General features: G+C 48.9%; 1 long non-coding RNA gene across 1 annotated transcript in view; it reads right to left on the reverse strand.

Moving 5' to 3' along the window:
• Positions 1-14023, reverse strand: part of LOC138248847 (uncharacterized) — a 39932-nt gene extending 25909 nt beyond the window's left edge. Inside the window, exon 1 of the long non-coding RNA XR_011194648.1 lies at positions 13667-14023. This is a non-coding gene — a long non-coding RNA (uncharacterized lncRNA). The remainder of the gene's footprint in view (positions 1-13666) is intronic.
• Between the last annotated feature and the right edge of the window lie 2362 nt (positions 14024-16385).

Raw genomic sequence — 16385 nt, forward strand, 5'->3', positions numbered from 1 at the left:
GACACTGGACCGAGCCCGAGAAACCCAGGTAATATCCAGGCTTAAAGAATCAACCCAGATATCCCTTTTGAGTGGAGGCACCACTCAAAAACCAAGCAAGATCCAATAAGCCAGTGAAGGTCGCTTCACTGGCTGGCCGATATGTCCACAACCGGAATTTGCAGCCGGACCCCACGACACACTAACTACCGTCCCGGACGTGACCTACAAGTGTGCCAAGATTGGTGGCACTGTGCCCTCCAGTGGCCGAGTTACGGCAATTCCCTGGGACAACCTCAAACCAGCTCCCAAAGAGCTGAAAGGATCCGGAGGAAGCTCCTGTAGAGGGACTTTAATAACACCCTGGGACCTACCACCAGAATGCTCACAGTGTCCTGTAAGCAGCCAGAGAGACTCACCTCCAAAAGGACTCAGTTGCGCACAGCTCTGGATCTCACCCCGCATCCGGCCGCTCTGCACCCGCAACAAGGAACCAGCTGTGCTCCATTGATCCCCAAACCCTTGCGACCTCGACAGCCCAAGGGGACCCCGAGAAACCATCTTTTCCAAGTGGCCCCTACAGGTGGCCATGTGCCAAAAGCGTTTCCTACACTGCTCCCGCCGGAAACGGGAGCCGCAAGAGGCTCTCCGGCTGGTGCAAGGTGCCTACTGACTGCTGCGACCACCGTGCAAAAAAAAAAAAAACCACAAAAGACTGGTAACTTAATTGTACGATTTTGAATGGTAACTGTACATTGATTCCAATGGTGCGTAATTATGGGCAGAAAGACTAACTTTATTACAACTTTGAAAACTAATATCTAAAAAAGTATTTGAAAGATCTTGGTCTTAAAAATGTAATAAAACTGGAGTATTTGTATAAACTCTGGTCTCGAGTTATTCATTGAGTGCATGTGCTGCATGATTGGTTTTGTGAGCACAACAAATGCTTAGTACATCTCCTGGATTAGCCGCACTGCTCGACCAGTTACCTTAACAATTGTAGCATTAGGTGGTCTAATGTTTGCTCCTGGAAACCAAAGTGTGGTCGCCTGGACCCACTGCATAGTGTGCCTAGTTTTGCACACTGCATAGAAGGCCAGCCTCCTACAGATGCCTAAAAGACCACTGCACCCGCAGCCCCCAGAGAACCCGACCTCCAGCACAGGTACATTCCTCCCTGTCTAGCTTAGGGTTTGCTCCAGGGGACCCCCTGGTCCTCACATGCAGCATCTGAGTGACCCCGGGGTCTCCTCACAGAGATCTATTGGAAACCCAATGCCTTGTTTGCATCCTGCACCCAGCTGCCATAGTGCCACTGAGGGTGTGCGTTTGATGCCTCCTTGTGGCCCCAACAGTGCCCCTCTAACCCTCCCCCTCCTACCCCCAGGTCTGCCCACCAAAGAACAGGTACTTTTCTGCTGGGAGATCTGATTCAGAGTGCACCCTGTCTCCGTGGGAGCCCACTTTAAAATGGCTCAAATTTGACCTCTGCACCCGAACGGCCCAGTGTTGCTGGGAGCTTGGGGTTCACTTGAACCCCCAGCTGTGGACTTCCTAAGCCCCAGAGACTGAAACTGTTAAGTCAAGTACTTACCTCTAAAACTGTGCTTTAGTTTCTTCCCCAAGGATGTGTCCTGAAAATTGCAGTGTCAACATTTAAAATAGCTTTATTGGCATGTATTCAAAAACTGTATGCTATATGAATTCCATTCAAAGTATTATTATTGATATATATGTGAAATAATATCTATTGATGTAATTACATGCAAAGAGAATCTTGTGATTCTAGAAATAAACAAAATTTATTTTTCTATATAAAAACCTATTGGTCTGTAGTTTAGTCATTAAGGCCCATATTTATACTTTTTGACGCTAAACTGCGCTAACGCAGTTTAGCGTCAAAAAGTTTTGCGCCGGCTAACGCCATTCTGAAGCGCCATGCGGGCGCCGTATTTATTGAATGGCGTTAGCCGGCGCAAGCAGACCGGCGCTGCCTGGTGTGCGCGAGAAAAACCACGTACACCAGGCAGCGCCGGCGTAGGGGGAAAATGGCGCATGGGCGTCTTAAAATGGGGCAAGTCAGGTTACGTCGAAAAAATCGTCGTAACCCGACTTGCGCCATTTATTTTCGACGCCCATCCCCCATCAACATGACTCCTATCATTGTAAAGATAGGAGTCATGCCCCCTTGCCCAATGGCCATGCCCAGGGGACTTCTGTCCCCTGGGCATGGTCATTGGGCATAGTGGCATGTAGGGGGGCACAAATCAGGCCCCCCTATGCCAAAAAAAATTATTAAAAAAAAATAAAAAAATACTTACCTGAATGTCCCTGGGGTGGGTCCCTCCAGCCTTGGGTGTCCTCCTGGGGTGGGCAAGGGTGGCAGGGGGGGTCCCTGGGGGCAGGGGAGGGCACTCTGGGCTCATTTTGAGCCCACTTGTCCCTTAACGCCATGCCTGACCCAGGCGTTAAAAAGCGGCGCAAATGCGCCGTTTTTAGCCACGCCCACTCCCGGGCGTCTCTTTTGCCCGGGAGTATAAATACCACGTAAAGGCCTGGGAGTCATTTTTTAGACGGGAACGCCTCCCTTGCATATCATTAACGCAAGGAAGGGGTTCACGCTAAAAAATGACGCACATTCCGGGAACTTTGGCGCTATTCGCCTCTAACGCCATAGTATAAATATGGCGTTAGTTGGCGTTAGTTTAGCGTCGAATTTGCGTCGAAAAAAACGACGCAAATTCGGCGCAAACGGAGTATAAATACGGCCCTAAGTGTGTGCTTCTTCTATTGTGTCTGTGTGTAGAACAAATGCATTTGTAGTATCTACTTTAGCCTCTGTGGAACACCTGGAGTCTGTGCATGTCATTTTGATATAGTATATAAAGAGTGAGCTTCCTACAAAGGGGGACTGACTGAGTTGGCGAGGTAGCATGTTCCAGGTCTGTGCTGCGATGTAGGAAAAGGATCTCCCTCTGGCTGCATTGTTACCAATTCTAGGGGTGGCAGCAAGGGCAACTTGTGCAGAGCGGAGTTACCGGTCTCTGGGTCTGAGAGACTCAGTTGGTGCACGAGTCGCTGAGTCTGAGTGGCTCTGTGAGTGTGCGCATGAGTACCTCAGTGAGTGTGAGTGCTTGGGGATTCTCTGAGCAGGTCTGTGTGAGTTCACGAGTGCCTCTGTGGGTGTATTACTGGGTGCATGAGTATGTGAGTATTGTAGGAAGCAGCATATATAGTGAACCAAAACGAGGTACACTGCGCAAAAAGTCAAAGCAATCAGAGGAACAAATTACATCCCAAATGCTCCTTTTTTCAGTAGTGTGGTCAAGCGACTCCTACGGTAAGTGAGACACACACTGAAAGAAATCACACCAATTTATAGTAATAACATGTACTTTTATATAAAGTCTGATATTTTGATTTATTAATTTTTACAGCTTGCAAAACATGATACAGTGCATTTTTCAGATGTGGTAAAGTTATCCGAAGAAGGAAGAACTAGCACTGCATACAGGTATAGTAAAGCGACTTACGTGATCAATCTCCTGGACTTCGTCCACACGGACCATTCACCTCAGGCAGCAGGGTGCATGGGTACAGCTCAGCGTCAAGTGCCCCATGTAAGTCTATGGGGACCGGTTTGGTCACAAAGTTGCTTGAGGGATGGATTGGGAGTCCACATCAGAGGAACCCACGTGGGTTTCGAACCTTGAGACCCTTAGGCACGTAGTGACACCACCGATCCACTTCACCTCAGGCTGTGGGGTGCAGGTGCAGTGGTGTTTTATCGCATCAGGTCTGGTGCTGGAGTTCCTTGTGGTTGTAAGGAGCCCCGCAGAACCAGTCTATAGGCATCGACTTGGGGTTTAGTCCGAACAAGCCAACAAGTGGCCTCAGGTCTCACGAGGCAGAGAGATGTGGGGACAGCCTTGGTCCTCTTCTCCTAGGCCCAGGGCAGACGGGTGCAGAGGTGTCCTGAGACATGGGGTCTTTGTCACTCACTGTTGCTAGGGGTCTGCAGAATCAGGCTGCAAACGCTGTCAGGAAGTCCACATAGGGCAAGCTCTGGGTAGGCTGTGTCTGGGGACCATGGTGACACCACTGGACCACTTCAACTCGGGCTAGGCAGCTCAGCTGCAGTGATGTTGCCCAGTGTTGGGTTTTTGGCAGTCAAGGTCCTCATGGTTCTTCCTTGGGTGCCTGCAGATGCAGGGCAGCAGCTCCTGTAATCCAAAAGAGTTCTTCTTGGTGATTTGTGAAGCACGGACAGCGCTCCCTGATTTTTGGAACCTGCAGTGGCAGGACAGGTCAGATGCTCCTCAAGGGCCAGGCGCAGCAGGCTTGGCACCACGTCAGTCATGCTTCTTAGGTCTATGGTTTTGCAGTCTTGTTGCACACTCCTTTTGTGTCATGGAAGAAAGTCAGAGAATCTGTGTAGGAAAGTGGCCTTGTTGGCATGGTTGCCCCCCACTTTTTGTCTGATATTGGTGATAACTTGACAGAGCGTGATGGGATCCTGCTAACCAGGCCCCAGCACTAGTGTGCTTTCCCAAAACTGTAGCATTGTGTCCACACAACAGCACACCCTTGGTACACAGTTAAGTCCCTTGTAAAAAGTACCCACGGTACCAAGGGCCCTGTTAACTGGAAAGTCCCCAAGTGCTGCAGCATGACATGCCACCCTGGGGACCACTCACCTAGCACATGCACATTGCCATTGCAGCTTGTGCACGCTGGTGCTGAGAAAAAGGCAAATTCGACATTGCACCTCTCAGTGTGCCACACCACAAACCACTGCCGATGGTATACGTAAGTCAACACTCAAGCAGGCTTTACAGCCCTAAGGGAGGGTGCACTATACCATAGGTGAGGGCATACCTGCATGAACAATATGCCCCTAAGTGTCTAAGTCCATTCTTAGACATTGTAAGTCTAGTGGGGCCATATTAAGTATATGGGCTGGGAGTTTGTCATTATGAATTCCACAGATCCATAAACTAAAGTCTAGAATGTTTGGTATCAAACTTGTCAGCACAATAAAACCAAACTGATGCCAGTGCTGGTTTTATTGAAACATGCACTCAGAGGGCATCTTAGAGATGCTCCCTGTATTTACCCATTCCTTTAATGCAGGACTGACGGGTCTGCGCCAGCCTACCACGAACAGACAAGTTTCTGATTCCATGGGGTGAGAGCTTTTGTGCTCTCGTAAGCCAGAAACAAAGCAGACACTGTGTCCGTGCTTCACACCTCCACCCTGCAGGAATTCTAACATCTGGTGGTGAGCCTCAAATGATCAGGCTTCTTACCTAGAAGCAGGCCTGATTCTGAGTGCCCCCAGTCGCCATAGGTTCCCACTGTAAAAACCGGCAGCAACGTTGACCTCTGCATAAAGCCAGCCCTGTGTGGCTGGTGGAGGGTGCTTGGCACTAACTCAAACTCAGACCCATGGTATTATAACCCCCAGAGAATGGAACTGTAGGTCTGGTACTTACCGCCATAACTGTACTTTCTTTTATTCCCTACGGAACTGTTCCTGAAAATTGCAGTGTGTCAACTTTTAAAACATATTTGCTATATTCAAATAAGCCATTTATATTGCCAAATTAAAACAAATAGGTATTGATACATATTTTGGATACTTACTTGTAAATGTGCTTTCCTTGCAAATTGAATCTTGTGGTTCTAGAAATAAATGGACAAAAACAAGTTTTGGTATCTAAAAAGAATTGCCCTGAAATTAGGGCTTTGAGAGCATGCTTCATTTATTACCTGTGTGTACAAAAAATGCTTTGCACTACCCTCTGATAAGCCTAACTGCTCGACCACAGTACAACAAAACAGCATTAGTATCATATTTGTTGCCTCTAAACTCTGGTGAATCCCTGTACAGACTATGAGGGTCATTCTGACCCTGGCGGCCGGTGGCCGCCAGGGCCACCGACCACGGGAGCACCGCCAACAGGCTGGCGGTGCTCCAACGAGCATTCTGACCGCGGCGGTTCAGCCGCGGTCAGAAGCGGAAAGTCAGCGGTCTCCCGCCGACTTTCCGCTGCTCGTGTGAATCCTCCATGGCTGCGGAGCGCGCTCCGCAGCCATGAGGATTCCGACCCCCCCTACCGCCATCCTGTTCATGGCGGGAAAGCCGCCATGAACAGGATGGCGGTAGGGAGGGTCGCGGGGCCCCTGGGGGCCCCTGCCGTGCCCATGCCAATGGCATGGGCACGGCAGGGGCCCCCGTAAGAGGGCCCCGCAAAGTATTTCAGTGTCTGCCTTGCCGACACTGAAATACGCGACGGGTGCCACTGCACCCGTCGCACCTTCCCACTCCGCCGGCTCGATTACGAGCCGGCATCCTCGTGGGAAGGTCGTTTTCCCCTGGGCTGGCGGGCGGTTTTTCAGCAACCGCCCGCCAGCCCAGGGGAAAACTTGTAATACCCGCCGCGGTCTTTTGACCGCGGCGCGGTATTTCGGAGGGGGGAATTCTGGCGGGCGGCCTCCGCCGCCCGCCAACATTGGAATGACCCCCTATATCTCAATTTGATATAGCATATCCAGAGCCATCTTCCTACAATCTTGTATCAGTGGTTCCCCTAAATAGTCAATTTAGGGGAACCGGTATTGAGAGTGAAGGGTAGCAATCACTGGAGTACTGTAGGAATCTGGCCTGGTGTGTGCTAACTACCTATGGTATGATCACCTTATACAAGGTCCCTGTATCCCTTATGAGTGAAGTGGAGTCAGTGTCAAGGAAGCCAGGCTCTCTAAAGGTAGCTGTGGATAAGTAGCCAAGGCTTATTTAGGAGACACGCAAAGCTCTCATGCAATACCACTGTAGTCATACAGCACTTACACAAATGAAAGAAGGCACTCAGTGCTATGAAAATAGAGGCTCTTTATTAGAGTAATACAAACACTAGTTAGGCAATACTCTAATTGTAGGTAAGTAAACATACTACACATGTACAGTAACAATCAGGAATAGGCTTAAAAAGCAATTGAGAACACTGAAAAACAGCAGACAAAACTCTAGACCAGGGGGAGTGGGGGTGGGGTGGTGTTGGTGTTAGGTGGATGCAGGAGTTGGTCGACGGTGGAAAGAAGACGGTCAACACTGGGGCAGGTGAAGAGTTCCTGGCTGATGCGGTCGACGTCCCACGTTGGATGAAGGATTGCAGTCAGTCTGTGGAGTGAAAAAAACACATACAAGACCTGAAAAAGGAAAATATCGCAGTTGCTAGCAGTGGAGCTGTTGGGGTCCAGGAAGGCCAAGTGAGGGGGAGAGGGAACTAAACCCACAGGGGATGTCCGTAGCGACCCTCGGCAGTGCGGAGAGTCCAAAGAAGAAGATGCAGCCCACACAGATGACTCGCAGGCAAGGAGCACAGGAGTCACGGTGAGGCCCATGCAGGACACTTAAAAAGGAGTCCCACGTCGCTGAATAACCATGCAAAGGGCTGAGCGTCACAGGGAAGAGTGATGTGGACAGGAGCAACACAAAGACTGAAGTTCCCCTGGAGGCGGTGCCATCAAGCCTTGTCAGTTGCAAGAGACACTATGCATGGAGAAGGGAAGATCCTACCTTCACCCAAGTTGGACAGCTGGTAGGGAGGACACAAAGGACCACCAACTGTGATGCAGGATCCACAAAATCCATAGAAGAGGAGATCCATGCAGCCGGTCATCATTGCAGCAGAATGCCTGCAGATGCACAGGAGCGACTCTTTAATTCCACGGGAAGTTTGCTTCTTAGGGCAGACTGAAGACTCGCCACCCTCATATGATGCACAGCCGGGGAAATGTTGCAGTTGCTAGAAGAAGCCAGAGAAACAATGTTGGAGAGCAGAGGCGTAGCTGTAGATGCGGACTGTAGGTCCCTGTGAAGTCCAGCTGCGGTTCGAGAGGCCAGAAGTTTCAGTAAACAATGCAGATGATTCCTGCTGGAGTCTTGCATGTCGAATCTGGGAACCCACCCATGAGGAAGACCATAAATAGCCCTGGAAGGGGAACTGGTCACCTAACCACATGGCCACTAAGATGCCCCCAGAGGCCTCTGCCCACCCTAAGGTCAAGATGGCAGAATCAAAGGGCCATCTGGGGTGGTGATAGACAGGGGAGTGGTCATTCCCATTTCCATTGTTCAGTTCCAGGACAGAGCAGGGATTAGGGGTCCCTCAACTGGTGCAGATTGGTTTTATGAGAGGATGGCACCAATGGTGGCCATCAAAGCATACCAGTGGCTTGGCGAGGCTACCCCTCACAAGTCATTTAACACCTTTTTTCTACCCAAAGGCAAAGGGTGTTGACTCCGTCACCTAAAGGAAATTCTTTTGTTCTGCCTTCCTGGACTACAAGTCGGAAACGTTTGATAACAAACATGCCCATGTTCAGAGTTACCCTTATGTAGCTGGCAAAGGTAGTGACCTATGTCCAGTACAAGCGTGAAATGGCATCCCCGCACTAATGAAGTCCAGGAAAATGGAGATGAGTCTGTGGGGGAATCTCTGCTCATGCAGGGGTGCCCTCCGACATCGGTACTTGCAGCAGGCCCTCTGGGCTAGGAGGCCCTGCCTTAGGAGTGACTTACAGGGACCTGGTGCAGTGATCTTCAGTGAAAGGGTGCATGCACCTTTACATGCAGGCTGCAATGCCAGCCCTGCAAACACATTTTACATCGGTCCCCATGGGTGGCATAACATGCTGCAGCCCATGGGCAACCCCTGGTGTCTCCCCGCCCTGGGCACCATATACTAGGGACTTACATGGGGGCACCAGTATGCAAATGTGGGAGGTATGAAGTCATAGCAAACAAATGTACAGGGGGAGTGCACAGTAACTGGGGTCCTGGTTAGCATACTGACAAGCAAAAAGTGGGGGTAACCATGCCACAATAAGGGTACTTTGCTACAGCTACATACCCTGGAGTCACAACACCCTGTAGATGACCACTTTCTGTGGGGAGTGGGCAACACCATGTCCAGAGGTCCTAAATTCCACCAGACACAAGTAGAATTTCCTAGGCTGTGTCCATTTCGGGCTGGTCACCCTAGGGGTGTGTCCAGCCTCGAAATGCAAAATGCCTCCTACATAGCTAATGTTCCTGAATATCCAGGTTCCAGATGGGGTCTGGGGGTGGGCATCTCCCTTTCAGAGACTAGATCTGTCTCGGAATGCAGATCATGCTATGGGAAGGGGTGTCCAACACCTCACCCTGAGAAGCTTTGTGTCTGACCTCCAAAGAGCAAAGGATCTCACCCCTGGATCTCACTCTAGTCTGTTGGTGGCAAACTGGCTAGAACTGGTCAGTTAGCTCAGAAGCAGTTGTTATGTTTTCAGGAGGAAACTGTAAGGTACACTCTGGATGCGTGCATTAATAAATCCATCGCCAGGGCTTATAAAACCTGAGAGGTTCAACATCCCTATTTTCATTAAAGACATCATGGAGCTGGGCAACTCGTATTAATCAGTGGCCAACTAAAATGGATTCCCTGTTCACCTAATATATCTAAGAAACGACTGACCTAGCAGGGGCATATCTTCTCTTGCAGATATGACCACGCATATAATAATATGCACCATGCCTTAGGGCTATAAGGCCTGCTATAGGGGTGACTTACAAATATTACATGCAATGTTTTGGGGACATGGCATACAGTCCATAATTTATGTTGCGTTTTCACTTTTAGGGGGCACCTTGTCAAGCAGTCTGCATGAGGTCAGTGTCGGGTCCCTTAGAGAAGAACAAGTTCTGCTACAGCTCTTAGCGACCCTCTGCAGTACCGAGGCACTCTAGGTAACACTTACTATGTGACTTAGACGGGTGATACAGAGCCTCATCACTTGTGATCAAGGGATCAGGTGTCTTGTTTTGGGGAAAGACTGGCACTGGGGACCAGCTTACCAGGAAGCCAGTGAACTTCAGTTAAAGCTGCATCAAAACTTGGCAACAAGTTGGGAGGGGGCAAGGGACGGACAGCTAAGTACAAGTGTGAGTATGACTTTTTTGTGATGTTCGTTAATTGGTTGCAATGTTACACAAGGAGGACGGGCTGGGAGTTGAGATGAATTTGTGAGTATGGCACGTGGTGCCAAAAAAATCTTGCCATTGAATGTATTATGACCGCCCATGTTAAATATAGGGCTGCTCAGTTCCAAGGCAAACAAGACTTACTTGGTTTCACCTTATCCCATTTTCTTCTACCGTCCTACTCTTCCTTTATCCTTATTTTATCCTTGCAGGTTCATTTTCTTCTCTACTTTCTCCTGGTGATTGCTTCTCTATGACCCTGTTCCCCTTCCCATTCTGCCTTTTGCTCTTTGGCCAGGTCACTGGCACACTGGTCTACATTCTAAAAGTTTTAACATCTCATTTTCAGGGATAGGGAGGTCTTTCCATTATTGTAACACGGGATCAGCTCACTACTACTCATGGAAATAATGTGTGACACCCTCACATTTACAATATATGAGGTTCTATTTTGATGTATGTAGGAAGTTGGCTCTGAATATACTATCTCAAAGTGAGAGATAGAGTGCACAGAGTCTAAGGGTCCCCCTTAGAGGTTGATAGTGGGAAAATTAGATAATTTGAATGCTCTATTTTTTGGTGGTGTAGTTGAGCAGTAGGCTTGTCAGAGGGTAGTGTTAAACATTTGTTGTACACACACAGGCAATAAATGAGGAACACACACACTCAAAAGACTTAACCCAAGTCCAATAGTTTGCCTGCAGAACATCAGGATCCCTCGGCACCGGCGAAAAGTGAGGGACCAGTGATAACTCCGGACTCTCCTGCTGAGGCGTGACAGTAGGACTCATCTCCCATGTCTTCTGGCATCGTGAAGATCGAGACCTCGACCGGCTCCGCTCCAAACGGTGCCGAGAGTCATGATGACGCTGCTTCTTATGCTTTTTGGGAGAAACGTGGAAGGAATCCTTTTTATGGCCCTTCTTCTTTGCTTTGGCTAAGAAGAGCTTCGCTTCGCGCTCCTTCAGAGCTTTTGGATTCATGCTCTGACACGAAGAGCAACCTTCCACATCATGCTCTGAACTAAGGCACCAAATACAGTCCGAGTGGGGGTCGGTCACAGACATCCGACCCCCCCGCATTCTCTACACAGCTTGAAACCGGACTTCTTCGGAGGCGACACTGTAACCACCGAAAATCGTTACAGTTAACAACGAGCCAGGAAGAAAAACCATTGGCGAAGGCACGGAAAAAAGGAAAACTGATGTCAGTACGCCGACAAGGACCTATTATTGGCACGTTGACGTCAGACGGAGTCACGTGGAGCCATGCCATTATGACGTCCTCGTCGATGTAGACAGCTAGGAAGAAGACTTTCCGTCGGATGCTGGCGCAAGGATACAATTCATAAGGTGAGGAATCCACAGGTAGTTGTATCCATCAGAAATATATTTTAATTTATTTTAGAACCACAAGATTCAACTCAGGTTACTCACGTTATCGCAGTCGCCTGGGAGTCCCCTCTGCGGTATTTGTTTTCTGGAGCTCGAGGTGGGGGCATTGGATGCAGAGTGAGAAGTCTCACGCTTCTGGCGGGAAGGGAGAGTTCTTTCAAGAGTGGCTGTTCCCCGACAGATGCGTCGCTGTGCAGTTTGAGTCTGGGGACAGGCCGGTAGGGCTGGAGCCAAGTCAGTTGGTGTTTCCGTCATCTCTGCGGGGCTTTCAGGTCAGCAGAACTTATTTGTGCAGGTTGCAGGAATCTGATTTCCTGGGTTCAGGGTCGCCCCTAAATACTCAATTTAGGGGGGTGTTTAGGTCTTGGGGCAGTAGCCAATGGCTACACCCTCTTGGTGCCTCCACCCTTAGGTGATGGGGCACATCCATATTGCTTTTGGGGGCATCTTCCAATCTCAAGATGGAGGAATTATAAAAGTTAAGAGTCACCTTAGGGGCTGTCCTGACTGGTGGGTGGCTCCTCCTTGTTTCCCTCATCATCTCCTCCAGCCTTGCTGCCTAAAGTGTGGGGGGGGGGGGAAGTCCATCTGCACTAGCTGGGATGCCCTGGGGTGTTGTAACAAAAGGCATGAGCCTTTGAGGCTCCCGCCAGGTGTTACAGTTCCTGCAGGGGGAGGTGAGAAGCATATCCACCCAGTACAGTCTTTGTTCCTGGCCACAGATTGACAAATGTACTCTCCCCATGTTGCCAGAAACTAGTCTGGTTGTGTCAGACTGGCAGAAACTGGTCAGCCTAGCACTAGGAGTCGGACTGGTATTCCGGGTCCCTCTCTAAGATGCCCTCTGGGTGTATTTTAAAACAAATACCACACTGGCATCAGTGTGCATTTATTGTGCTGAGAAGTTGGATACCAAACTTCTCATATTTCAGTTTAGCCATTATGGAACTGTGGAGTTCGTGCTTGTTAAACCCCCAGACCTTATACTCTTATGGCTAACCTGCAATTACAATGTCCAAGGTTTTGCTAAGACACCTTAGGGGCATAGTGCTCATGCAGCTATTCCCTCACCTGGGGCATAGTACACCCTGCCTTAGGGCTGTAAGGCCTGCTAGAGGGGTGACTTATCTATGCCATAGGCAGTGTGAGGTTGGCATGTCACCCTGAGGGGAGTGCCATGTCGACTTAGTCATTTTCTCCCAACCAGCATACACAAGCTGGCAAGCAGCGTGTCTGTGCTGACTGAGGGGTCTCCAGGGTGTCATACGGCATGCTGCAGCCCTTAGAGACCTTCCTTGGCAACAGGCCCTTGGTACCAGGTGTACCATTTACAATGGACATATCTGTGTGCCAGGGCCGTGCCAATTGTGGGTACCGGTTAGGGAAAGAACACCAGGCAGATCTTATCCTCCAAACCCACCCTTGCTGCCATCCACAGAATCAGGAAGAGCACATCTGAAGGCAGTTGGTTTTCTTACCTTGTAGCCCAGTCAAACACGCTTCCACTCAAACTCAGACATGCAGACTCATTGAACCAGCTCACAAAGGATCTAAAGACATGGATCGCAGAGTGTGCAGCACGTCCGCAACAGCTATTTGAGCCTCCATGGGTGATAAGCCACCCTTTAAAAGCGTCTGATTGCTCAAATGACTGATGTGTGCAAAAATACCTTTGAAAAACTTGCCTAACAATAGCTTTACAAGTATGTCTCAATAAAAACATAAAAGAAAATAAATGTTTTACCTAGAAGTTATTTTGAAAGATTAGCAACACATAACTCACCCACTGTTCAATATCAGTCATGTTTGGCCACTAGAAATGGCTGCCAATACTCTTTTTAGTTTTGTTAGTTCCAGAGTGATCTCCAATTAGTGAAGAATGTAACTTATTAAAAATGTGTTTTGCCAATTCTTCACCAACGATAACTTGTGCCTTCTTCCCCTTTCCTACAAAGAACACCTTTTCACCTAATTTGCCAAAAAAACATGAGAACGTTTAAAGGACGATTTCTATTTACTGCAGATGTTGCACGAGAGATACATTAAAAGCACGTAATATATATATACACACGCTAACAATCATTTAAAAAAATAAAATATAATGAAATGAATCAGACTAAACAATATTTGTTAACACATAAGTAGGTAGATCAATATAATTGAAAGGATCACCAATTCATGAAGCTTCATTCAAACAAGTACGGTAAATTGTATGAATGTATAACAATTTTCTAATTCCAAAGTAATTTGAAAAATAACTTACCATCAATGGTGATTTTTTTGGAAAGTCTCCGTAATCCATGCTTCATTATTTTACTGAAATCATCAGGGTACACATTACTGCGTATATAAAATTCAGAATCTGGTTGTACTTTGTAGCATCCATTGTTCTTTACAATAACAAAATAAATATAAACTGAAGAAAATCTAAACATCGTAATAGTAAAAAAATAAAATCACATGGATGAATATACGTTAACAAAGGTAAATAATGTGTTCCTCTGATTGACAATTTGCACCCACACATTCGTTTTTTGAGAATGGATACCATAAGAATATCTCTCCACAGTAGCTGCCTCCGCTCTGGTGGGAGGAGCACATAAGCCATCAGAAGTCTGCTTCTTCGCCAATGCATTGCACCTTTTAATAGGAAGAAAAAGATAGTTGGAGATGGTCCTCTTCTCTCATCAGCTTGCCTAATTTTCACAGCAATTAAGCAAATAAAAAGCTGATCATCCATTTAGCGTTCTTTAGTACAATGAATGACCGCTGTGGGTCAAATATATGTAAGAATGAGGAGGTAGAGAAAAAGTCGTCAGGACAATATTTAGACCAACGTGAAACAGTGAACACTTTTGGATAAAGAGAACCAGCTTGCCTCAATAGATGGTAGTTAAATGTGTGGCTACAGAGAGGGTTAGATGCTCGTTAACCCTTATGTAAGAAGTAATTACGGGGAAAAAAAGAATATTGTATCGTCAACAAACCTATAGGTCCTCATTACAACCCTGGCGGTCGGTGTTAAAGCGGCGGTAAAACAGCCAACAGGCCGGCGGTAAAAAAAATTTAATCACAACCATGGTGGAAACCGCCAACATAGACAGCCACTTTAACACTCTGACTGCCACAGTGGTACAAACAAACAGCATGGTGGTCACCACCAACAGACAGGCGGAAGACAATGTATCGCCCACAGTATCATGAGAGGCTAATACGCCACCTTTTCAGGGGCGGATTCAACGCGAACAAAAACACGGCGGAAAAAGAACTTGGAAGGAAAAATGCTCACCTCTACACACCATACGAGGAACCAGGATGCCATGGAGCCGGAACTCCATATTCTACCAGCCATTGTCTTCCTGCTCCTCTACCAGGAGCACGAACGCCAGCGGCAAAGACCACAGAGAGTATTGCACCTACGACACAGGGGAGGGGGGAGGGAAAAGAGTGACACACACGCAACACCCCCACCCTCACCCACTACAGCACACACACACAAATACATGTTGATACATTACAGTAACACCCCCCAAGGCCCCCGGAAGAAGGCAAGGACAATGGAAATGACTAACGATTCTGATCAATAAAAATCCAGTACTCATAAATATATATATACACACACTATTAACAAATATATACACCAAGAATTAATGTCCATGTGCTGCACATACATAGTCCGTGGACCACTGGGCCCAAAATGCATGGGCGAGGCCCACACAAGATATCCAATCAAAACGGAGCGAACACTGCAGGGGCATCAGATCGAAATACAACAGGCACCTCAGGGGGAAAGGAGGGGGGGGGCACCTCAGCCGGATGAGTGCACAACGCCAGATCCATGAGGGGCCTCCATGCCCATTGATGTATCCTGGGGAGTGCAACGCCACAGTCTCAAGTCTTTTCAGTGGGTGGTTTGCCCACTGCTGCATCCTGGGGAGTGCAAAGCCACAGTCTCACAAGTGAATAACAGTCTCCACTGGTTCTGGAGGGGGGTTTGTGCCCAGCGTGCTTCATCCTGCCAAGGACTGAGGTAGTGGATGTGAATCTCCACTGGTTCAGGAGGGGGCTTGGTGCCCAGAGTGCTTCATCCTGCCAAGGACAGAGGTAGTGGATGTGAATCTCCACTCACGGTGGGCCATGGAAGCTGTCCAGGCCCCTGAAACTGACCACCAGCTTCGTACGACTGACCACGGAGGATGGCAGCCATATCTGCGGTGGTGCCACTGGCATATGGGACGTGTCCACTGGCAGTGATTGTGGCAGCTTCAGTAGCGGCGGTGCTTGCGGCGCTCATTGGCCTGCAGTGCTGGTGGGTGGCTCAGTGAGCGTGCTGGTGGCAGTGGTGTCCTGCGACGCGGTGATGGTAGCGCCGGTGTCCTGGGAAGCGGTGCTGGTGGCGGCGGTGTCCTGGGAAGCGGTCTTGTCCGCCGTGCAGGTTGGCGGCGACTTCCCTTTCTTTCTGTGCCACTTCCACACCTTGGATGGTGGCGCAGCTGTCTTCACACTCCCAACTGTAGTCCTGGGAGAGCCCTTGGTGGCAGGTATTTTGCCCTTCTCCCTCCAGGCTGTGGCCAACTTCTTACGTTTCTGAGGTGGGGGACTGTCTGTGGTCTGGCTCCTTGGCACACTGGCTGCCCTGCTGCTTGGCGCACTCCAGAAGCCGGTTACTGCTGGCACCACTGTTCCCGTTGATGTGGTGGCTGAGGTGCTGGGTTGTGACCTGGAAAGCCGTGCCATAGGGGACGGAAGGGGTGGGGGAGGTGAGGGGGAAGAGGTAAAGGTTTGACAGGAAAAGTTTTAGACACACTGGGAAGGGTAGATGGAGGGGGTTTGGGAGTGGAGGAAAAGGTAGTGGTTGTAGGAGGAGTACATCTGCTGAATTTGGGTGAAGGTGCATGGGCTGGAGGCTGTTGAGGTGGATGGGTGTTGGGTGGGTGGGTGCCTGCGTTTGTGTACTTTGGGAGGAGGGCTCACAGACACAC

The sequence above is a fragment of the Pleurodeles waltl genome, chromosome 8 (genome assembly GCF_031143425.1).
Source record: "Pleurodeles waltl isolate 20211129_DDA chromosome 8, aPleWal1.hap1.20221129, whole genome shotgun sequence".
Taxonomy (NCBI): Eukaryota; Metazoa; Chordata; class Amphibia; order Caudata; family Salamandridae; genus Pleurodeles; species Pleurodeles waltl.